The 25,407-nt window shown below is 40.4% G+C and overlaps 1 pseudogene; it reads right to left on the bottom strand.

Moving 5' to 3' along the window:
* Positions 1 to 9,146: 9,146 nt before the first annotated feature.
* On the bottom strand, positions 9,147 to 15,613 carry LOC115663525 (disease resistance protein RUN1-like; annotated as a pseudogene).
* Positions 15,614 to 25,407: the final 9,794 nt, after the last annotated feature.

The following is a 25,407-nucleotide window of genomic DNA, read 5'->3' as shown; positions in this document are numbered from 1 at the left end:
AAGAGGTTAGTTCTCCATAAGAAAGATGGTCATATGGAATTTGATTTCCATATTCTTCCCTTATCTTACAACGAACTTGTTCTCCTATGAGTTTTGGTAAGCCAGCAAGAAATTTTTCTTTCCAAAAAGACTGATTGCAGTCTGCTCTTTGGAAAACTCTTTGCAAAAATATTTCTTTATATTCTCGGAATTCTCCTAAAGATCTACATTTCATATTGGATAAAAGATCTTGGTTCTTATCAAGAACATGAGAAGAATCTCCTAGAAAATGTTGGGATATAGAAAATATTAAAGTATTAACAGCATCTTGGATGGGCTAATCATCTTCATCAAGAATATTTTGACCAAAAGGGTCGAGTTTATAGGCATTTAGAATCTGGGACCTTTGCTCATCATTCAAATAGTTATCCCACCATCCTTTAAGATGTCCTGTAAAACCGGCTATTAAAAGATATGCAACAGAGTGGTCGGAAGTATCCGGAATGGTTTTATAAGTGTTGGCGAGCATAACCATTTGGGTTAAAATATTAATGAGGTTTTGCTCAGAGACACCATCAATGTTCCATTCATAAATGGCATCAGAAGAATATTTATTCTGAACTTTTGAAAATGCTTCTTCCGTAAGGATATCTGGAGGAGTCGCACGAGAGTAATATAGCTTTTGGGGATCCTTCCAAGTAATTCGATTTATCTCTGGAAGGGATTCAGTATCGGATTTATCTAAAAGGTTGATCTGATTGGAGGGCTTAGTACGATATGGAGTATCTTTGACACTCAGATTTTGAATTAAAGGAGTATCCAGAATTATAGGATTTTTAGGAATCAAAACTGTTTTTCCTTTGAAGAGTTTTCTCCTGTCTTCTAATGCTTTAGCAAATTCAAGACTAGGATTTTTTGGAATTTCAAAATTTTTAAAGAGAGGTGATTTTAAATCCTTTTTTGGAGCTGTTATAGCAGAGGATGGAAAACTATTTTGAGTGAGATTTTCAATACGATCAAGTTGTTTTCCTATGGTATGAAGATGTTGATTTGAAAAATTATTTTGTTCAACAATTTTCTTAATACCAATGCCATCTATTTCAGAGGCTGTTTTAAAAGGAGAAGCTATAATTCCAGTTTCTCGATGCTCAATTTTGATTTTTCTAAGTGTAGGATGATTAGACTCGATGACATGGCCATCGTCTAGTTTCCATTTATAAAATTGGTCCAACATAAAAATTTGTTTTTCTTTTAGAAATTCATTTTCAAACCAATCAAAGAAGAATACCTCTATTTCATGTTGGTACATGTAATTATAATATTCCTTTTTGATTTCGAGTGCTTGTTTTTGAAAATTAGCAAAGAACCATTCTCTGATATGTTTGTTTTCAAAAGAATTGAATTCTTTATTCAAAATGATTTTATCAGGTTCAAAGGCTAATTCCAAAACATTGATTTCGGGGTCTTCCATTTCGGAAGGAGTTGGATCAGGGAAATCAGGAGTATGTTGGTAAACAGGTCTAGAAATTCCTGACCTGTTATCTATACCACTGATGTTTGGAAGGGGAGGAGCACTTGCATATGCTTCTTCAGGACTATTCAAAGGAATATTGGAAGGAATAGTATCTACTGACCTTCGAGAAGAAGTGGAATGCCAAGAAGGAATTGATCTAATGTCGCAAGACCTTCTAGGAATATCTATAGATCTTCTGGAAAATTGAATAGTTACTCTTCCTTCTGGGTGTTGAATGATATTGGTAGGATCAGAATTTTGAACGATTGGTTGGGGAATCCGGTTTTCTAATTCCCATTGATCAAGAAGGGTTATTTGATTTCAAGGAATAGTCCTAGGAATGGTAATATTTGCCTTAGAAATGTCTGTTTGCAGGAGAAGGGTTTCTCTGTTGGAATTTAATTTAAAAGCTTTGCTACCGAAGGCAGAATTCATTACTTTGTAATAAACTCTATATATAAGGGCTATGGGAATAGAACCTTCAGCTATGGAATAATTATGGGTTTTTATTTGAAGAGTGAGAGATTTTAAAATATTTTTGTCTTTGAGAGAGACAGTAAGACCAGGATGACTATCAAAATGAATTGGTCCGCTGCAAAGACTGGTCTCGACAGCACCAAGAATAGATTCTTCATATTTTAAGAGTCTAGCATCTCTCAAAACAAGGAGTAAAGAAGTATCTAATCCTTCTTTGGTAAGGGGTTTTGCACCGACCTGTACCAAACCTAGATTTGGTAAGCATTCCCAGAAATGGAATTACATGCACATAGGTTAGAAATCAAAATGAGAAATTCAAAAGGGAAACAAAAGGAAGAAAGTTTTGAAGAAAATGATATTCCTCAAATCACTTCTTCGTCCGATACAAACTTCCTTTTAATGCTTTCTGAAATAACTACCAGAAAATGGATCATCAATATTTCCATAAGAATCCAAAATGAAATTGTTTTGGAAACTACAGCCCTTTTCGATACTGGTGCATACCTTAATTGTATAAAAGAAGGTCTTATACCAACTAAATATTTTGAAAAAAACTTCCCAATGTATCAAATCTGCATCTGGTGATAAACTAGTTATTAATTACAAAATTCCTGAAGCCGAGATTGTGAAAGACCAAATTTCTTTCAAAACTCCCTTTCTCCTTGTTAAAAATATCAAACAAAATGTGATTTTGGGATCACCTTTTATCAATTTACTCCAGCCTTTTAAAGTTTCTAAGAAAGGAATTAAAACTGAAACCTTAGGCAAAAGAATTTGCTTTAATTTCATTTCAAAACCTCAAACCAGAAATTTGAATACTCTTCAAGAACATTCCATTTCTGAGATAAATTGCATAATTCAAGATAAAGAAACTCATCTTCAGTTTCTTAAAGAAGACCTTGAATACAAAAGGATTGATAAAAATCTCTCTGAAGCAAACCTTCAGAAAAAGATTTCCAATCTTGAAAATCAAATAAAAAATTCCATATATTCTAATATTCCCAATGCTTTCTGGTCTCGAAAATGTCACATAGTTGATCTTCCTTATGAACCAGGATTTTCTGAAAAAGATATTCCTACTAAAGCCAGGCCTTCTCAAATGAATCACGAAGTTCTAAATTTCTGTCAAAAGGAAATACAGGAACTTCTTGAGAAGAAGCTTATTAGGAAGAGCCAATCTCCTTGGAGTTGCTCTGCTTTTTATGTCAACAAAAATGCTGAACTAGAAAGAGGAGTTCCAAGATTGGTAATAAATTATAAACCTTTGAATGCAGCTTTAAAATGGATAAGGTATCCAAGTCCTAACAAAAAGGATTTATTAAATAGGCTTTGTAATGCAAAGATCTTTTCTAAATTTGATATGAAATCAGGCTTCTGGCAAATTCAAATTAGTGAAAAGGACAGATATAAGACAGCCTTTACTGTTCCTTTTGGCCAATATGAATGGAATGTCATGCCTTTTGGATTGAAAAATGCCTCATCTGAATTTCAAAGGATAATGAATGATATTTTTAATCATTGTTCTGATTATATTATTGTTTATATTGATGATGTTTTAATATTTTCTGCATCCATAGAAAAACATTTTAAACACATCAATCATTTTGTCAATATTGTGAAGAAAAATGGTTTAGTAGTTTCACCCACTAAAATATCTCTTTTCAAAACAAAGATTCGTTTTCTAGGACATTACATCCATCAAGGAACCATCATTCCCATTTAGAGATCAATAATATTTTCTCAGAAATTTCTCGATGAAATCAGAGACAAAAATCAATTGCAAAGATTTCTAGGAAGTTTGAATTATATTATTGAATTCTTTCCTCGCATCAATATAATTTGCAAACCACTCCATCAGAGGCTCAAGAAAGATCCTCCTCCATGGACTCAGGTCCATACTGATATTGTAAAACAGATCAAGCGAACTGTCAAAGAAATTCCTTGTTTACATCTTGCTGATCCTTTTGCTTTTAAAATTGTTGAAACTGATGCTTCTGATATTGGATACGGAGGAATTCTTAAACAATCCAAAGACAATAAGGAACAAATTGTTCAATTTGTCTCCAAACATTGGAATGACTTCCAAAAGAATTACTCCACCATTAAGAAAGAAATTCTTGCTATTGTACTTTCTATTTCTAAGTTTCAAGGAGATCTTTTAAATCAAAAGTTCCTTTTACGAATTGATTGCAAATCTGCAAAAGATGTTTTGCAGAAAGATGTTCAAAATATTGCTTCCAAACAGATTTTCGTCAGATGGCAAGCCATTTTATCTGTTTTTGATTTTGATATAGAATTCATAAATGGTTCTCTAAATTCTCTCCCAGATTTTCTCACAAGAGAATTTTTACAGGGAAAATGCCTCCCAAACCACCCAACAAACCTACAAGGAGAGACAAAGGCAAACAAATTGCAGAACCCTCTTCTGAGAAGAAACCCTCAGGACTAACTAATATCAAGACCTGGCTTCAGGCTACACAGTCACCCTTGAATATTACCACCATTTCTAGCCAAGCCAAGGGACAACCCATTTCTCTTACAGAAAATCCTTCTGATTCCAATTAACTCTCACAATTTGATATAACTCAATTATCCCAGGAAGAAGCATTACAGCTTCTCCAACAAGCCTTCAATAGCCAACCACAGTCTTCACTGGCAATGGTAAGTCCTGATCCCTCTCCCGTAGCCACTCAAAAGGTAAAGGGAAAAACAATTTCTAGTGAGGTGGTTATTCAATCTACTCAGACAACCCCTCCAAAATCAAAATTTTTCCATAAAACAATATTTCAAAACATTTGCAATGTTGAAAATGGTTTTTATAATGAAAATCCTTATGTTTTTGCCCAAAACATGTTTTCTGAAAAATTCTTATATACTCCTCATGATATTTATAAAACAAATGAGTTTTATGAAAAAATTCTGGAAGAAACCAAATCCGTTACCTTCCGACACTTCTCGGACAAAGGTCATGTGAACTATTCCACGGCCAGAATTCATAGGGTCATCCACCCTTCTCAATGGAAACCTGATCCATTGGCCTTGAGAAAATTCAATACCAAAACAAATGAAGCCCTCCCTTACAGGACGTCCTTCTCATATTTTGACTACCAACAAGCTTGGTGGAATACCTTTTGGAGGAAAAACAGCAACAATACCCATACCTGGTTATTTTTCTTCGAAGATTTTGATATCAAACTTGTTCCATATTGGTTTATCAGATGGTGGGAACACTTGGGACCAACAGATGAACTAATCCACCCAAGAATCCAACCTAGTTATGAACTCTTTCTAGAAAAATTCTCTCCGCTTCCATATGAGAAAAACTTTCCCAAGCTCATGCTCTTTTTCTATTACTTCGGAGTATCTTGGGTCCTGGGTTGGTATTTTGATTATAGAAAATCCATTGAGACAAGCATCCCCATTCTCATAAGACGATTCAAAGTCAAATGGTGGGATGGTTTCAAATTTTTTGACAGGGTCACCAAGCAAGCCGTCAAGGAATGGCTAATTTCTAGGGGTTCCATCCCCATCAGTTCTGATGATCCCTCTTTCTACATGACAAAGGGTTTATGCTTTCTAGACTAGCATCCGCTAAATCTCACCAACAGTTAGCAGGGATGCTAAAACAAGTCCTTTTAGATTTAGAAGAAACCGCTTCTTCTCATCACAATGGCAACTCCAACGAAGATGACTGCTATGGCATCCCTGGAATAGCCTCTATTCCTCACAACTGGGCAAGTGTGAAGGATGAAGAAGAAGAAGAAGAACCTGAACAAGTGGAAGATCTCTCAAGATTCTCCTGAGAGAAAGGCGCCGAAAGACTCCCGGCTGTTTTCATAATGTCTAAGCCGAAAGAAGTCCGTCAGCTTTTTCTTTTTCAAAACTTTCATAATGACCGGCCACTATTCACTGTAACAATGTGCACTTACTACTATTTGCTACAGTACTACCCGTGAACTATTTCTACAGGAACCCAGCCTGCTTATATAACCAGACCTCACTCACTTGAAAGGGCACCGACTCAGACCTTTCTTCTCAGAGTTCAAAACCTCTCCAGCTTCTCTAGATCTCTCCAATCCTTCTTCAGAAGAATAAGAGATCTCACATCTCAAACATTTCCATAACCTTTCCATAAACAGTAAGCTTCTAATCCCTGAAAAGATCTTGTCCCAAGACTTTCAAGGATCTTTCAAATCCTTTTCCAGTTTTTATAGCGTATAAAATCTTATCGTTCTAGACTACCAATAGTCTGAGTAACGGGAGAATTTCTACCAAAAAAATTTCCTTATTTCTGCACTTGTACTTCAATACTTACATTCTGTAATCTTTCAATACTGTTGTTGTAATCTTTCCATTATGTTTGAATAACAGTAATCTCTTCTTAATACTTTCTTTCATCTCGCATATACACACCCCACAAACGGCGGTCGAACCGCCCGTGGATGGTTTATACTTTACTTTAAAGCACTTCTCCGCAATTGTTATATATCCTTATTTCTTCTTACCGTTTTACCCTTTTCATTCCGCTTTAGCAATATCACCTACATGGTTAGTTTAGAATTCCTAGCAATTCTCCTTTTTGTTCTGTTTATTGCATACGGTCTCTTTATTATTTATAATGCCCGCACTTTTATTTAATTTTATTTATTTAATAGCTTTCTGTGTAGAAATCTGCACTTTTATATTAGAATATATTTTCGCTGTTGCTAGAACTAGGAGCATATCTCATATCCATTATCTATTTTCTCAATACATTAGATATTTTGAACATCTAGAACGACGCTTAAATATTACATACCTCTTCGTCGCTCTTATCTTTTTATTATAATTTCCCATATTCCTTTCTAATAAACGAAAACGTACAGATTAATTGATCTTCTATATATGTGTGTGTGTGTGTGTGTGTGTGTGTGTGTGTGTGTGTGTGTGTGTATGTATGTCTATTTAACTCTGGGATTTGCTTTTTCTCGGTGAATTCTTTATTTTTCATAAGTTTGAAACCCTTTTTTAAAGAGGAGAGTTTTATAATTGGGCCTACCTTGCAGCCAGGGCCCCCTTCATAAGTCTCAAATTGAAAGGGAACTGGCAAAGCGTGGCCCACCAAATGCTGCACAATATTGAATTGAAATCTCAAATCGAAACCCGAAACACGAAAAATCGAGAGTTGGATTGTTTCACTCGATCAATTGCCCGGGGATGCCATTGATTTGCTGGAGTTCCTGATGGCATGCTTCCCCATTCCTAATTAATTTCGTTAAATGTATTCGTCCTTCGTTGAGATACCTTTTTTTTATGTGTATTTTTTGGAAGAGGCCATTTGCAAGACGTTTCTCCATTTCCAATTTGTAGTCTTCAACTATTAGGTGTAGAAAGTTCGCTCAGAAGAACGCATTCACACTTTTTAATGACTGTATACATGCTTTTCGGCCTAATACCAAAAAAAAAAAAACTCCAACTTTAGATCTCATCCCATTCCTATTCTAAACTATTTTTCATCTCATAAAAAACCCTCAACTTTTGGTCAGTTCCAATTCTACCATAAACTTCTTTCTATAGCATAAAAAACTATAAACTTTAGATCCAGTCCCAATTATACCTTAAATTTTTTTGTCTAATAAAAAAACATCAACTTTACTTGAGTCCCATATCTACATCGGTTAACCCTCCGTCCAAAATTTCCTTTAGTAGTGTGGCATTTCCACGTCATTGCTCTAGTATTTTCCCAAATTTCATATCCAAACAGACATCTTTTGGAGATAAATTTTCATGTCGGCCCAAACGACATCTTATTGGATCTGAAATTTGGGTAAAAGCTAGAGCAATTAGAGTTGGCTTTCTTCAATTGCTCTTACTCTCGAGAGAGTTTTCCTTCCATTTAGCTCGGGGATCTTCGATTTTGATCTCGATCTTCAATCTCTTGTACTCAGGATTCTTCCATCTCTCAAGGTCGGAGAGCTTACACTCGAGACACTTGGCTCGAACTCTCGAACAGTTTGCGTGTAGGAGTTTTCCATATTTCAGTTGTCAAGAGAAATTTTGGACAAAGAATTAACGGGGTAGATTTGGAACTCAAGTAAAAACTTGAGGTTTTTTATGAGACAAAAAAAAATTAGGTTAGAATTGGGATTACACCTATAGTTTGGGTCTTTTTTGGGACAAAAAAAGTTTATGGTAGAATTGAAACTGAACCTAAAGATTGAGTTTTTTAGGGTATTAGGCCCATGCTTTTCTGCCTTCTTTTTGTTAGTTTTTTCTACCCAAAATTACACGAAGTGACTGCCCTTTCAAGCAAAATTGAACGAATAATATTGATAATAATATACTGGAGATAAAGGGGAACAGGACAGTCCTTTCGTTACAAGCACAACATTTTAGCCATGGAATTAACATTTTTTTAGGAAATGAGACCTACTAGTTTTGGTAATTTTACTAAATGAGATGGGTTTCGATGCTAATATATTTTCTTCTGGTTTTCCTCACGGTACGACCATCAGGAGCTGCACCTGGACCTCCAAGACGTGACTCTAATGAAACATGCGGGAAGGTCACCATTCCTTTCCCCTTCGGAATAGGAGCCGGGTGTTTCTTGGATGACTGGTACAAGATCGACTGCCAGCATGGTCAGTAAAAGAACATCGGTAAATAGGTGCTTTTCTTCACTATTCACTGAGCTCGACCAAAAGAGGTGCACTTCTTACAGTCAAATGAGTTGTAAATTTGGGTAATATAGACACCTATATATGATGATAAATCTCAGGAGAAAATCGTTTGGTATTATTACCTCGCCCAAGTATGTCTTGCACTAACTGCAATATTTGTATCTGCATCTCCCGCGTGACATGCAAGACAACTAGATGTATGGGGGGTTTGTTCACATGTGAGAGCTTCCAACTGTGCCCCTAAATTGTGCTTATGTATACCGTCTAAGAATTGGAGATGCCTTTGACAAAAGAAAATTCCTCGCAGTGCTTCCATATTTTCCAGATCTCTTTGGAGTTAAATCATTCCGAATTTACAGGAAATGACTAAGTCACCGGTCGAATGAGAAAGACTGGATTGAAAGATGGATTGGTGAGAGAGGAAGGAATATGAAGGATCCGATAACCTTTGAGGTCGTGCAAGGGTGCTTTTTTATGGCACTTGGTTCCATTTTGGATAGATGGAGGACTGGAAAAACTTTTGCTGCTAAATTTCAAAGTGCAGCTCCAGCAATTTTGGCGCCAGTTTGCCAAATCAATTTCGCGGTGGACTTCAATGATGCTGCCCTCCACAGCTGAATGGTTTTGATTGTGTCCGAAGAGCCATGTAAATAACTGAATGTCCACTCCAGGAGCACAGGACATCAACTGTTCATTGAACATTCCAGCTCTCGAGCTTTCGATGCATCTGTACTTGCTGTGTGCTTTCTGCCTCGCATTCACTAATATGCAGCACTTCCAAGGAGGTTAACTCCTTAAGGCCTTTAAAATCACGGATCACCCTGCATCTTTGGACTACTAGGACATCCAACATCTTCAAGTTTAATATATCGAGCAATTCACCAAGTGAATGACAGTCTGACAAAATCAAACTTGTAACTCTCCTCATTGGCCAAGCCCATTGAGATTGCGTATTTCACAGTGCGTTATATTCAAGATTTCCAGAGCAGTTAGTCCTTGAAGCCCCTTAATCTCTTCTACCGCAGATTGGACGAGATTTAGTTCTGCAAGTTTGCTCAGATGGTGAACTGCTGGCAATTGTCTCAAAGATGAACAAAGTCAAATAGATAAAACGGACAATGACGAGGGAAGTTCCGGCACATTTTCAAGATTCACACCAGATAGAACTAGCTTCTTAAGATGTGTACATGAGAGGGCACCATGCCCAAGTTGCAGTTCACCGACTCGAGAATGAGACAACTCCAACATCTTCAGTTTTGGAAGTACTATGAGCACAACTAAGAGATCACTCGATCTGGATTTTGGCTCCATCCATGTTAAGGGACATATTGTTGTAGCTAGTAGATATCACCTAGAGGGGGAGTGAATAGGTGATTCGAGTGATTTTGATGAATTTAATGCTGAAATAAATAATGATCAGTAAAGTCTGAACAATGTTCAGATTCTAAATGTGCTAATGTGCAATGTAAACAATATAATAAGAGATTAGGGATAGAGAGAATTGCATACAAGAAGTTATAGTGGTTCGACTTAGATCAAGCCTACGTCAACTCTCCCACGCTAACAGCCTACTGGTTAAATTCCACTATGTGATCAAAGGGATTACAAGATCTGAGTGATATCACTCGGTGAATGATAGAACTCTCTATCTCACACAATCACTTTTACAGAGTATCCCTCAAAATCTCAGTATTTAGCTTAAGAAAAATAAGTAGTATAATTAGAATAAGCTCAGACTTTGGACTGTTGATTCTCAATTTTGTTCTTATACCTTCTGCTCATTATTGGTCTCCTTTTATACTCCTCCACTTCAAAACTAGCCGTTCGACAGTCTTCAAGAGATCATCTTCCAATCTTCGCCTTGGACAGATTTTTATAAAATGGATTGAGTAGCCATTGATCGACAAAATCCGAATCCCAATGAATCTGATCTCCCATACAACCAGAATCTTGGTTTTCATAAGTAGAGTTTTATCCGTTGTGGTATATACTTGTCATAAAGTTTGATTGTCAATCAATTAGGTTGAAATTAAGTCAATCAAAACTTTGCTTTAGTGAAATCACGCCAGATCACAAGCTGTTATGTTTCGTTCTGAAAAATCCTGAGTTTAAAGAATTTCTGGTTCTTGCTTTTCGTTCAAAAACAAAGTCAGCGTAGGTCTTCAGTTAAAAATAAGTCCTTCAAAATTAGAGTTTGAAGATCTCTGACACCTAAAGAAAAAGACTGAGTGCCTATTTCAGTAGAGTCTGAACTTCTTGTTCTGAACCTTGTAGAGTCTGAAGATTTCCTTCTGAACCTCGTAAAGTCTGAGTATCCAGAAAGTTAAGCTCTCTTGAAGTATTAAAGTTGCTACTTCCAAAGTATATACACCTGGATCAAAATACTTCAGAGTACATATCAGATTTACAAGATTATTATGGATAGTTTTGTCAACTTCAAAATCTGTTTAGGAAATTTACTCAACACATATGAGCTCCTTAGGATCTTTATCACCCAAATATATTTCCTCCAACTTCACCAAATCCTTAAGATCTGGCAAGGCCTCCATCCTATCAGAACTCACACGTAGACAAGTTAAACCGGAGGTAAGCTCTGGCAGTGCTTGAATCTCGTTGCACCGAAGTAAATCAAGAGTCTGAAGACAAGAAAGACTTCCAATTTCCGAAGGAATGCCCGATATACTGGAATGTCCCAATCTCTGTATCCTCAGACGATCTAGACTCTTAATAGCAGTTGGAATGGTACCCTTCAAACTCCTACAATGGGAAGCCTGTAACTCTTCAAGGTTGACCAAATTTCCAATTTCTATTCTCTAATGAAGCAAGAATCCATTTTTAAAACTTTTAAACGCCCCAAGCAAGTAATTGAATTGGGCAATTCAGAAATGCTTGTCCATGTTATATCCAACTCCTCTAATGAGTTTCCCAAATTGCAAATTGAATCCGGAAGTCTTCCTATCCAACGACAATCCTTTAGAGACAGAATCCGAAGTTTCTCCAGCTTTTCAACTGAGTCGGGGATTCGAGTAATTTTTGCATTTTCCAGTGAGAGTTCTGAAAGAGCTGTCAAGCCACGAACTGAATCAGCCAGGTGACTTAATTGGAGACAGTTGGAGGCACTAAAAATCTCAAGTTTCTCCATGTAACCCATTGACACAGGAATTTCTTGTACCGAAGTCCCATCAATAAGGAGCTTCTTAAGAGCTTTCATGTGACCTAGTTCAATTGGCAACATATTGAGTTCATTGCAGAACCTCAAATTTAAGGAAGTTAAGCATTTTAGATGACGGATGGAAGGATCTAACTTCATTAGTCGAGAACATCGTTCAAGAATCAATATCTCCAAGTTTGGGAAAGAGGACAAGTCAGGGCTTATTAATAGGTCAGCACAACCAGTAAGATTCAAGACTTTCAACTGCCGCATCTGCAAAAATAACACAGAAACATTAGTTCCTACACTGAACAAATCTTTAGAGGAAATAAAGTCCAAGGCTCTGTTTGTTTCGAAGAAAAACAATTTTTGAAGATATGTTTTCCAACCTGACAATCCTGGTATAGTTTAGGAAGATTTCTGATGGAAAATGTTTTCATAGTCAAAGAAGATGCTTATTTAGATTCTGACGAATGGCTTGCCCTTTCGACATCCAGAAAATCATTCCCCTTAACTCACTCCAACCTAAGATTCCACCACCAACATCGTCCACGCACCCTCTAATTGTTGCTGGCAGGTAACCAATTATTTCCTTAAGTATTTCAAGAGTAATATTCAGTTCTGTACATGCCATATGCCGGAAAGTGTCATATCTTAAATCAGTCTTCATAAAAAGCTTTCTGGTGAAAACTTATTCATCAGGGAAACAGTTTAATGAAATAAACAAAGCTAATCTACCTTGATTTCTCTCCAACCTCCCCAGTCTTCAGTGACTTGGCTCCATGAAAGATCAAGAATGACTAATTTCTCGACAAGAAAATTAGTAGCTACAAAATCTCTGGTGCATCCTTGCCATTGGAGCCACTTTAAATTTGGAAAAACATTAGCAAAATCACCAACCACTTTTGCACAATCCAAGATAAGAAACCTTATGTTTGGCATGCTCTTAAAATCTCCCGCGTCAAAGTTGAGGCGGTCTGTCCCTATAATGGAAAAAGTATTAAGTGCAGAAAAAATGAGAAAGAGCTAAATAAGTCAACATTAAAGAGAAAGGACAATTTCTCTACAGTCTACACTCCAAGGCTGGAGAACAGGGTAAGGAACGCATTCCGCCATAGAATTACACAAGATACTGTACCTCCATCTTCTCCGTTTTCCAGGCCAATTCTAAATTGCATAACCTGCCTCGCGTTCCTGGATGTAGATCATCCTCTTTTCGTATGATTTGTTGGCCAAACTCCCTTAACAGCCTAGGCATCCCTAGTTCGTTATTTTTTCCAATTTTTACCAGGGACATGACACGGAGTGCATCAATTCCATCGGAGAGGGGAAAATTGGGATTATGCCACATAAATGAAGCAATTCGAGATCCACCCATTGGTGGCCGCATTGGTTTGCGCTCAGTTCCTTTCACGAGAGGTCCTAGGTTCAAACTCGCCCATCAGTGATTTAAGTGGGGGGTCATGGCGGTGGGATGCTGCACTAGCCCCCCTCGAGGACTAGTCGGGCATCACCGCTAGTTTGAGCCCTAGCTCGCCGACCGCGCAAACACCTCGGTTAGCAAAAAAAAAAATGAAGCAATTCGATAATCCACATCAGCGGGGAGGCATGCAATATCAAGAAATATCTCTCTTTGCTCTTCGCTCAATTCTTCATAACTCACCTTCAAAATCTTTTCAATATCCAGGCCAAATTTCAAAATTAGCTCCCCAAGTGCAGCCCGTTCTTCTACTCCTTTTCCATACCAGAGCGAACCAATTACTTCACCAAGTAATGGGATCCCATTTACAGAGTTGATTATACCTTTTGCAATTTTATCAAGATATGGATTTGGAAAATTTCTTTGCAGTGCATGCTTTCTGAAAAGCTCATGAGCTTGATCATTATTCATCACGTTGATACCGAAAACATGAGCCAACCCTCGAGATATGGACTCTGGAAGAACAGATTTGGTACTACTGGTAACAATTATCCTAGATCCATAACCAAACCAATCAAGCTTCTCTCCAACAATTTCGTGGAGATGCGATTGTACCTCCACATCATCAAGAACAGTTAGGACTTTCATATTCCGTAATATTCCTTTAAAAAAGTCGATCCCTTTCGCAACTTGATCAACCTCGTATTCTCAGTTTAGGATATCAGAAATCAACTTGCTTTGCAAATGCCGAACACCTCCAAGTTGTTTCGCTGTTGCCCCAATATCTGCAAGGAAACTACAACTGTCGAAACGAGAGGAAATTTGCTCACAAATGACCTTGGCCGTCTTGCCGACCCCACCCATCCCCCAGATTCCAACTATTTGTACATCACTGAGTTCTAAATCAAGTAAGTCCATCATGTCCTCCACTTGTTTTCCAATTCCTACTGGTTCTTTTTCTTCATCTTTCTTTAGAACCACCTACAAGAACAAATAAATTGTAAACAAGAAAGCTGCTGCGGGAAATGAAAAAGTGTAACAATTGGATTTAGTTTTCCTTTTATATCTTGCTGCGCCTCAGAAACAACACAAAAAACCCACCAATAATATCCAAGTAAGTGATCCCACCTATATTGATACAACACTTCGACCGCTCAACAAGTTAGGATATAGCATTTAATGGAAGGTAATCAACCTTCGGATGATTATACTCCATTTGCAATATTATCCCAATCTCTCTAGGGATACAAAAATCATCAAAAATCATGACTGATTACTTCCATGACTGGACCTCTAAGGTAAGGTTGTTTGCCATGCCATGCATACTCCTATGTATAGGACTAGTGTGAATAGTCTTACATCTCATACTTAAGGTCAACACACTACCAAGGAAATATACTCGAGCAGTTTCAGTGATCAACTACTGATGATTAGAAATGAGAGCTACATATGAGTTTATTCACATGCACACGGTTTACCTTCAGCTTGAGCACTTCTCGAACGACTTGTCTGATAATTTGACCCTCGCTGCGACAGAAGTGAACCGTTTCAGTTAGAAAAGAAAGGGCGAGAGTTTAACATTTGGGCTGATACTACCTGACAGAGCAATAACCACTCCTATTGAACTGCGGAATAACCGTTTGAAGTTTCTTTCCACTTTAAGCGCAACATCAAAAAACAAAGTAATCAGTTGGTTCTATTCGAGTTTAGCATTAGTATTCTTGAACATAATCTATGAGTTGCAAACCCTCCTGTAACAAAGTCTGGGCCTTTATACCTGCCAGACCCCGGTCCCATCCGGGTAATGAACCAACCTCTGTAAGAGCATCTTCCCACGCTCTTACTTTGTCGGGCCCTGAACTCTTCTTGTGCTCCCAAAGGGCATCGCGGTACAAAGGGGTTTCAAGCCTAACATCACGAGGCTCCACCCCGTAGAATATGGGGAGGATCGTTTTCCCACCACCAGATTTCGCCTTCCTCTCCACCATTGCCGCAAGTGTTGGGTGGTTTTAGACCTCTTTCGTTCCAAAAGTTAGCTCAAAAGATGAGACTTTCCCTCGCACTTATAAATTGACCACCGACCCCTTCCACAACCAATGTGGGACAACCTCAACAGCAAGCTCTCGGAGACACAACTTGCTGATTGCGTAGCTTCCGGAGAAGATGGGGATGTGGATCTTGGCGCTATCGATCGCTCTCAGGACCCGCCGGCCAATTTCATCACCAGCTCCAAGTTGTTCGTCGTCTCTGAAGACACGGATTTCGGCATCATCCAAGCTATGATAAAGGAAGTCGGTGATTCCATTGCGAGTATCAGCTCCTCTGAAACTCGGGTACACATCGTAGTAGTCGGTACCCAATGCGGCGTCTCCGCCCATGGCTGCTGCATATGCTGAGTCCTTCGCCTTCTTCATTGCAGGATCAGAAGGAGAAGAACAGCAATCGCTCCGGCCTACCTCTGAACTGGTAGCCGCACGACTGCCTCAACGCCCTTTGTTTGGTGACTCCCGATGTAATTATTTCGAGAATTCCCGAAATTTGGCACGTCAATCTTCGAAATATAAAAAAAAAAAACTTCGAAATATGTTCCTTGATCTACATTATATTTTTGTTTTGCTCAACTGTGCACATCCTACGTGTAGATAAAATATTAAAAAAAAGGAAAAAGCCAAACAAAACCTAAACTATGTTCGTTACAATACATTTTCATTGTGATACATTTATCCTGATTTTTTTTGTGACATTAAAATGTAGTTTTTCTTTTACTTAAATCGTGCGAATGCCATGTCAATAACATTTATTTTCTGGGATCAATACATGCAGATTTTAGACTTTAACAAAAGGTAAATATGTTTGACAGATACCGTTTGAAATTATTTTAGTGTCAAAAAAAATTAGGGTAAATATGTCGTATTAAGCATAATTTGAGATTTTTTTTGTGACTTTTGCTCTAAAAAAAATTGAGAAAAAATAAAAAACTAATGAATTTTTTCAAAATTAATAAACAAAGAGAGAATCTGAAAAAGAGAAAGGAATATGCCTCGACAAAAAGAGAGAAGCACGTTGGGGGAAGCTGCTGTCCACGGCCTCAACAGTGCACCACCGGCCAGGTGTCGGCGAGGGGCGTCGGTCCGTTGCTGGAGTCATGTGAAGTCGCCGTCATCGCAGTTGCCTTCAACATCAAAACCGCACACTCTCCATCTCTTTGTGCTCACATCTCGCACCAAATCAATCATATCAAATCTCTCTCTCTCTCTCTCTCTCTCTCTCTCTCTCTCTCTCTCTCTCTCTCTCTCTCTCTCTCTCTCTCAAACAAGGTAAATCGTCCTTGCTCGCTCATGACACTAATGGTCATATTCGGCATACATCAAGATCCTCTTATCTCACAGAATCCGTAACGGGGGACAGTAGCATTAACCCAAGATTTTTACAAGTTTGGAAGAGCTTCTTTCTTTCTTTCTTTTTTGTGAAAGATAGGTGGTACTCTCAGCTTTCATTGACTAATAGGAAGTGTACAGATTGACAACATCCTTAAAAGGGAAATCTTTAAGATTGATGTTAATTAGGTCCAGCTGCAGAGAATATGTGATCCATTGTTTCAACAGTCTCTGCATACACAGGGACCATGTCGGATCAGATACAATTTCCCCTTTTCCTGATGTTCTCCGTTGCTAACGCATTCTAAGATTTAGTCCGTAGGAAAAACTTGATCTTTGGTTATGTCTTGAGGTACCAATAAACACTCCGTAGTTTCTTGATGTATGGCCACTTTTTACACTGAATTTGCCTATTCGATTCAAGGGCCAAATTTGGCCATCTTCAATTGCACTAGAAACTAAAAGGAATTGCCAAAATCTTGTGGGCAATGTGTTCAGGAAAGTGCTCAAAGATAGCATCATAACTTTCCGGCTACTCCAATGGACTCCAGTTGTGCCTTCTGCAAGGGAGCACTAGTAATTCGCAATTTTCTTTTCAATCATTCCACAAACAGATATTGGTATTTTGAAACATAACACAGCTTAACTTGGGATGGCACTCCTAAATATCTTCCAGCACCTTTTAAAAGCGGGACTCTGAGAGTTTCTGATACTCTCTGGACAAGCCTTACTCAAGGGAACTCCAGATTTGTTTTGTTTATTTGCCAGCACAGATGCATAACAATATTGATTCAAAATGTTCAATAGCTCCTAGCATTCTCTGATAGATCTCTCAAGGAAGAAGATCAAGTCATCGGCAAACAATAAATGGGACAAAACAGGGCAATCCGAGGTCAATTTTATTCCTTTGAGCCAACCTATGATTAAGACTGATAGGGATTCTACAACTAGAATAAACAGATGAGTAGACAATGGATCATCTTGTCGTAAACCTCGCAACCTATGAAAGTATTTCTCCATTTAACTCAACACCAAAAGAAACACCAGAACTAGTCATGCAATGTATGATCCAGTCAAGCCATATAGAGCATAATCCTTGCTTCATCAAATAAGCCCTTACAAAGTCCCACTCCACCCGATCATAGGCCTCATGTCTAACTTGAGCACAGCAACTAATTTCATCTTTTCATGCACAACTAAAAACTAATTTCAATTTCACGCACTGGAACAGAGGCGCTTTACATGGAGAAATCAATCGAGGCATTACTAGTTTTAATCAGTTAGCTAATACTGTTGCTCACTTTATAAGCAAATTTGCATAGGCTAATCGGGCAATATTGAGTTATACATTGCACGAAGGCACTTTGAACTAATGTAATCTGGGTTTAGTTCAATCTGCTATCAAACACCAACTCTTGTGTTGTCTAAATTCGCTCTGCTTTAATGGTCTCCCAATTTCTTTGGTAGAACAGTCCATTCATTCCGTCGAGTCCCAGTGCTTTAGTTGCTCCCATCCCGAAAACAGCCAACCGGATCTCTTCCATCAATAGAGGTCAAGTGAGTTCAGCGTTCTTCTCAATTGACACCACCTGAGGGCAATAATCTGTAATTGATTTTATACCTGCTATGTCGAGTACAAATCACTAAAGAATTTGGTTTTCATTTCTTTTAGCCTTCAGGCTTAGCACACCGAAAGTCCCTTCAGCATCTTGTAATAGAGAAAGCTTATTCCATTGACATTTTTAGATAGTTGAAGCATGGATTGATATTACGATCACTCGATTTCAGCTATCAAACTTAGACTTCAAATGCCAATACAGCTCCTCTTGCCTCCAAAGCTGGTCAGTTATTGCTTGAATAGATTCCGGTCTCTCCCTCTCAAGCTGGTCTCCTCTGTTGCTTACCGAGTAAGATGGCTATTTTAAGCTTTCAATCTCCTTCCTGATGGGGTTATATCCAATCCGAATCAGAACAATCTCACAAATAATAGAAAAAATTAACACACGAGTTTACCCAGGTTCACCCCAGAATAGGGCTACGTCCTACAAAGGGATTCCACTATGATATTTAGGTTTTACAATCACAGCCACTCATTACAATGATCTCTCATACGAGTACAATATATAGGACTTAAAATGGGCCCAAAATCCAAGCCTATCCGAATCCTTTTAATCCCACAACAAACGGGTCAGCTTAAAACATAAGCCAAAAAACCGATATTGTTTTGGGGGACGCTCAACGGGGAGCGGAACCCCTGCCCGCTATCCGGTTAGCGAGACCCCCGTTTCGGGGGCGCTGCCCCGAACCCCCGCATTCTGTGCGCAGGGGTCACATGTCGTCGGATCATACTTCGATTTTTCTAAGCTCAGGTGGGCATGCTTGGTATGAGAAACAAGAGTCCCGAAGAATTCGCCAACTCCAACACTTCCTAGCGTTCTTGAACTTCTTTTTACTCCAGGATGTCAGTGCTAAGGAGACTCTCTTAATTTATCACAGATGTTGTTGGAAGAATCAGTAATATCACTCCATTTCTTTGCTATTAAACCTGGACACTCATTGTCACGCCCCGAACCCCATCGAGCTCACGACATCCCGCTCCTTGGTCGAATAGTTGCGACGTCCCAGGAACATCGCCGATCCAATCCCAAACATCATAAACACATGCGGAAGCGAATATAAAGCCCCTAACTATAAAGACAACGATGGGGTAACTCAACCAGACAGTCAAATAACAACAACATTCATTTATATACAATGCCAAAGCATTATACATACAAACATCGTGTTACAAACATATTTAGCAAACTAGCATCTGAAACCACCAACATATCACAAGATCAGGTGGCTTGGTTAACTTAGCTTCACTAAAGGTCGACCTATTCATCAAAAGGTGACTGGTCAGACCTATTCTATGCAACCCCTAAAATACCCTAGGGGAAACCTACTAGTCGCCCTCTTCCACTCTGCTTCAGCGTCCTCTGGCTCCGGCTCTGGAGGATCACCTGCTGCTCCACTAGGCACCATGGGTGGCTCTTCAAACTCCAAAAAGAGGAGGCGGGCCTCCTGGGTCTAAGGTTGGGGGTCTGAAATTGTGGATTATACAACTATGAGACGAATCTCAATAAGTGTACAACCCAAAACCCCACATAGGCTCTCACGTACCGCTAGACGAAACACGCACAACACACGACGATCAACCATACTCACAATCACATGCAATCCTACCTAAGACTCATCATGCACGTCCCTGCAAGTCAAATAATAACACAGCCAACATACAACAATGATACATTACAGCCGCGCGTGTGCCTCGATTATAAGGCCAAACCCACTTGAGCACGTCCCATACCATGCCTAGCAGATTTCTCCCCATAATTGAGCACTACACCACGCGATACAACCACACTCGTACACGAACTCACACCACGCGCCAATTCTCGCAATCCTCACACGTCCAGCCAAATTCTACTCATTCCCAACTTTTCCACCACTACCGCGCCCGCGTAAGACGCATCAGGCCCACGGTCTTCGGACCTCGTCAGGCATCGTCACCCCGTCGGGCCGGGCATCGTCACCTCGTCAGGGACGGCATCGTCCCGCGTAAACGAACACGCCTCAGGACGGAATCCTACACTCACTTGCCTTCTACCGCGCCCGCGTAAAAAGCATCAGGCCAACAGTCTTCTGATCTCGTCAGGCATCGTCACCCCGTCGAGCCGGGCATCGTCACCTCGTCAGGGATGGCATTGTCCCACGTAAACGAACACGCCTCAGGACAGCACTTTTCCAACCAATCCTACATTCCCGTACCTTCGTTCCACTCATTCCACACATACCACACGTACACACGGCCATACCCAATCTCACATTCCACATACACTTCGCAAATATACATTCTCACCACACAAGCACCACACAGACACCCATACTTGACACACGAACTCATTGCGCAATCGCACTACCACACCACCACATCTCACGACCACACACACACGGCACACCACCACACCACATTCAGCCCAAGCACAGTCCAGAACATACTCCAAACCAGCCAACAACCACCAATCGCACAACCACATACACAATTCAATTCAAGGCATAATCCTACCAATCAATCACACAATGCAGCCCCGATCGTTCCACAACATCACAACCCTACCCGAGCCTTCCAAACCACATATTTTCCACCACTAAATCAGTCCATAACGACCCAAACGTCCAGCCTTCACCTCAGCCTCAAAACAGCCACTTAAACTACCCGAACCAAGCCTAAACATGTCCTACGATACCCGAAGTCCTAGGTAGTTTTTGGGGAAGACACTTACCTAAGAAAAACAAGACAAATGGCTGGGCAAGGGGCTGGATTAACCAGGACAGCGGTGGCGGTGGTGGCGGCGTCGCCGGCGGCCAGGCGGGCGATCGGCTGCTCCACCGTGGGCGGGTGGCTAGCGGGCAACTCACAGGCGGCTAGGGGCGGCGTCCAGGTCGTACAGGGTAGGGGAGGGCGGCCAAGGGTGGCTCGGCGATGTCTGGGCTGATCGAAACAGGAAATCAGGGAGAAAGAGAGAGGAGAGGCGGACGGACGGTGGCCGGAAAGGAGAAGCGGCGGCGGGCGGCTGGGCTAGGCGGCGAGCTAGTGGCCGGCCAAGGGTGGCTCACGCACGGGGAAGAGGGGAGAGAGAGAGAGAGAGAAACCGATCGGTGGGGGGTGAGGAGAGAGAAAGTGAGAGAGAAAATGAGAGAGAGAGAGAGAGAGAGAGAGAGAGAGAGAGAGAGAGAGAGAAAATGAATAAATAAATCTACCCCCAATAATTGTACCCCGAAAATTACCAAAATACCCTTCCAACTACCCCTCTGATCCAATGGCCGAGATTTAATCTTATCCTCATCCGACGGCCCACGTTAAATCGTATCCAACAAACCAAAGGGCAAAAATGTAATTATCCAAAAAGGGAGAGGGGCATTCTTGTCCTTCAATTTTCGGCCACACTGGGTATTTCTCAGTCCCCCGACTTAATCCAGTCCTTAAAATTCGTTCGCAGCCCCGGGGGCAAAACGGTCATTTTTCCGGTCCCGGACCGAAATCTATTTTTTTGCAGAAATGGGTGGCCCCAAGGGTGGCCAAGCCAAAAACGTCATCGGCCGCTCAAAACTGTCACTTTCAAAATTCTCGATTCCCGGGCCCGAATTTCAAGAAATGACTAGAATCGAACAATCGCGACTTTAGCTTATCTCTAGCTAACGGGTGGCTCATTAGAATTTTGCGCTCTCGACCCGTGACCGACACTAAGTCAAATCACGTTTAAGTTTACCCTACCCAAGACGACCTCGGTTGTCATATAATTGCGAGGGTCCGTCGCTAATTCCCTTCGGACACGATCAATCAAATAGATCGCTCTCTGTTGGCCCAAAATATTCCCTCGTCAATCCTCATGATCGAAGGTCGAACCAAGGTTAAGTTCTTTGGTCGTTCGAACTCAATCCCGTAATGACCTTATCCCTAAGGTTAGCATCCCGAGAATGCGCGGTTCTGGATGAGATCTCACTATAAGTGCATTGGCCAAAATATTCATTTCATAAATCTCGGGAAAAGGATCGAAAATTCGGACTGTTACACTCGTCATGTTCCTGCCATAACTTTTCAAACTGAAATTGCTCTTTCCTCCTGGTTAGTTCAATAGAGTGAGTTAGTAAGAGGGCTATGATGAGAGCCCACTATAGGAAGAGCCTGGATTTCAACATTTGGGAAGGAGGTTTTCCTGTTCTATGTTCACTTGTCGAACATTTGCCAACCCATCCCTATTATTCGACCCCATGAAGCGGCAGACCTCATTCTCTAGGTTCATTACAGACAACTATCTAAGAACTGTCTAAATATTTCCAGACGAAAGTTTGTGCATCTCTGCCCCCTTCCTTCTCCCAATGACATAACCCTTCATAAAAATCTCCCACCATGGCCTAGGCTAGGTTTGAAGGTGCGTTTAAATTCTCCAGATGATGCCACAGATGTAAAAGGTTCTGGCAATCCATAGGAGTATAAAGTAAAGTTAATCCGAATGCATTTCTCCTGTCATTTTTGTCTACCGGCACATCTTTATACTAATCATTGAAAGACCGGCTTAAGACTTACCAGGGTTTAGGACTAAGACTAGCCTTGTTATGAGCAATGCCCGGTGCCAGGACTTGTACCTCCACATCCACATTTCCATTCCACAACATGCATAGCCCTCCTCATAATCCTCTCGAGTCACAAATGAACATGTGCTGGAACTGTCGATCCACCCCCACGAGTGAACGTTGGTCCGTGACATGTGGAGGTGCAAACCAAAGAGAGGAGAGAGAGACGCGATAGACGGCTTTTGGGGGACTAGAATTCGACATAGTGCTTGTGTGAGATTTTTTTGAAAGTTTGACATTTTTGGTAATGTCAAATTGAAAGAAGCGTTGTGATTGAATTTGAACCCTTTGAGGCTCACAGCTATTTGTAGGATGTTCTGGGTTCTGTTTGATTCGTTTTCGAGGTGCTTTCATCCCAAATCAAATCACAATCCGAACAAAATCTATAACTCTGGTTCATGATCGATTTGGTTTGTTTCAAATAAATAACATCAGGCCAACACCCAAATTAATTAGTAACATGTTAACTAACTGGCATGCAAAATTATCCGTGTGAAAATTACTTTAATGATCTCAACATCGAGAGAGCCAAAGAAGAATAAAGATGTTATTAGGGGTGCGATCGAGTTGAGTCGAGATTGTCCAAGTTCGAGCTCGACTCGATTTGCATATTCTATACACGAAACTTGACTCGACTTGATTACAACCAATTTGAAAAGGAACTCGAGCTTTGAGCTCAGAAACACTTGAATAATGTAGGTGTACGATGTAATTTTGATGATTTCGATGTCACTTTTTAATTGATAAATGCCTTTCATGATAGAAGCTCGATTAAACTCGACAAACCTGTCAAATTGCGCTCGCGAGCTGAGAATTGGCAAGCTTGAGTTCGATCCGACAAGATTCTCAAGTAGACAATCAACAAAGAACACAAGCATTTGGGTTTGCCTCCTTATCGCGCGGCCAAATGCAGTGAAATATGGATCATAGACATTGTAGGCCTTAACTAGCTTTGCAATCTAAAATTTCATGTTCTTTTTATTAGGAAAATTATCCAAAAAGTCATAAATATATTGTAAGGCGGCTAATTCAGTCGTAAATTTTTCAATGTGACAAATTTAGTTCTAAACATTTGACAATCCAATTTCTCCGGAACCGGCACCCATCCCTTCAGTAACATAGGCAATCGAAATACAAAGTCATGGAAACGAGAAGATAGAAAAGGGGAACTTTAAGAAACGGATGGAAAAGAACAAAAAAAGAAATTTGGGAAGAAAGAAAAAGAAGCAATGGACGGTTTTTTATCTTTTAGAGATTGCAATTTTTTTTAAAATCTTATCTGTGACAAAAGTCCCATGTTCCGATCGCTGGAAAAATCAAGTCGGCCAGCCCAAATCCTTATTTGAAATTGACTTGATCAATTCAAACTTTTATTTGAAATAAGATCAATTTTAGACATTTTTCTTTTTAGAAAATGACTTCGATTCTTATTTAGAATTTTCCTAATAGCAACGATGACAAACATACTAGGGAAAATTCCAATTAAGGACCCCAAGTGGGGTCAAATTCTCAAAAAGGGGTCCAAAGTGAATATTGTGTCAAATAAGGACCTGGAATGCTCAATCAATCTCAAATAAGGACCCGAAGTGCTCAAAATGTCTTAAATAAGGACACAGGTCCCGTTGAGCCAAAAATACTGCCGGCAGCAGAGAGATTCTTGTTAGATCACACTTACAGAACTTTAATTTTTTTATTATTTTCTTTCTTTTTCCTTTTTGTTTTTGTTCTTTTCCTTTTCCTTTTTTTTATTTTCTTCCTCCGCGGCCATAGCCGGCGCGTGAGGTCGTCGGCCTCAGGCGAGGCAGCCTCGCCGCGTCGGGCGAGGGCCGCCCTCGCCTGGGGTGGGCGAGGTCGCCCTCGCTGGGCTGGGCGAGGCCGGCCTCGCCGGTTGCGAGCGAGGTCGAGCCTCGCCGGCCGGGCGAGGCTCGACCTCGCGAGGCCTCGAGCGAGCCGCCCTCGCCGGCGTCGGGCAAGGCCGGCCTCGCCCGGTTGCGAGGCGAGGTCGAGCCTCGCGTTGTCGGGCGAGGCCGGCCTCGCCGACCGCCGGCGAGCTCGACCTCGCCGGCCTCGCTGCAATCGGCGAGCCGGCCTCGCCGACAACGGCGAGGCTCGACCTCGCCTGCAACTGGTGAGGCCGGCCTCGCCCGAGGCCGGCGACCTCCGCCGGCCCCGGCTATGGCCGGCGGAGGAAGAAAATAAAAAAAAAAAAAAAAAGGAAAAGGAAAAGAACAAAAACAAAAAAGGAAAAAAGAAAGAAAATAATAAAAAAATTAAAAAGTTACTGTCTTGACTAACAGAACTTCTCTCACCACGGCAGTATTTTGGCCTACGGGACCCGTGTCCTTATTTGGGACATTTTGGGCACTTCTAGTCCTTATTTGAGATCGATTGAAGACTTCAGCTCTTATTCGACACAATATTCACTTTGACCCCTTTTTGAGAATTTGACCCCACTTGGGGTCCTTAATTGGAATTTTCCCAAGATACTATCTTTTATTTTCTAAATAAAAACAAATTGGATACTTATGTGAATTTAGCGCCGCCTATATCATCTTTAAAATAAATACCTAGATTACCTAAAATACCCCCGAGAACAATCTCTCGTATAAAATGATTAAAATCCCAAAGACGCATCACGGTCCATCGAACAGTTC

The sequence above is a fragment of the Syzygium oleosum genome, unplaced genomic scaffold (assembly GCF_021117445.2).
Source record: "Syzygium oleosum isolate NSW1041296 unplaced genomic scaffold, Sole_v2.1 Sole_v2.42, whole genome shotgun sequence".
NCBI lineage: Eukaryota > Viridiplantae > Streptophyta > Magnoliopsida > Myrtales > Myrtaceae > Syzygium > Syzygium oleosum.
The sequence above is the reverse complement of the archived record's forward strand: the minus strand, read 5'-3'. Positions and strand labels throughout refer to the sequence as shown.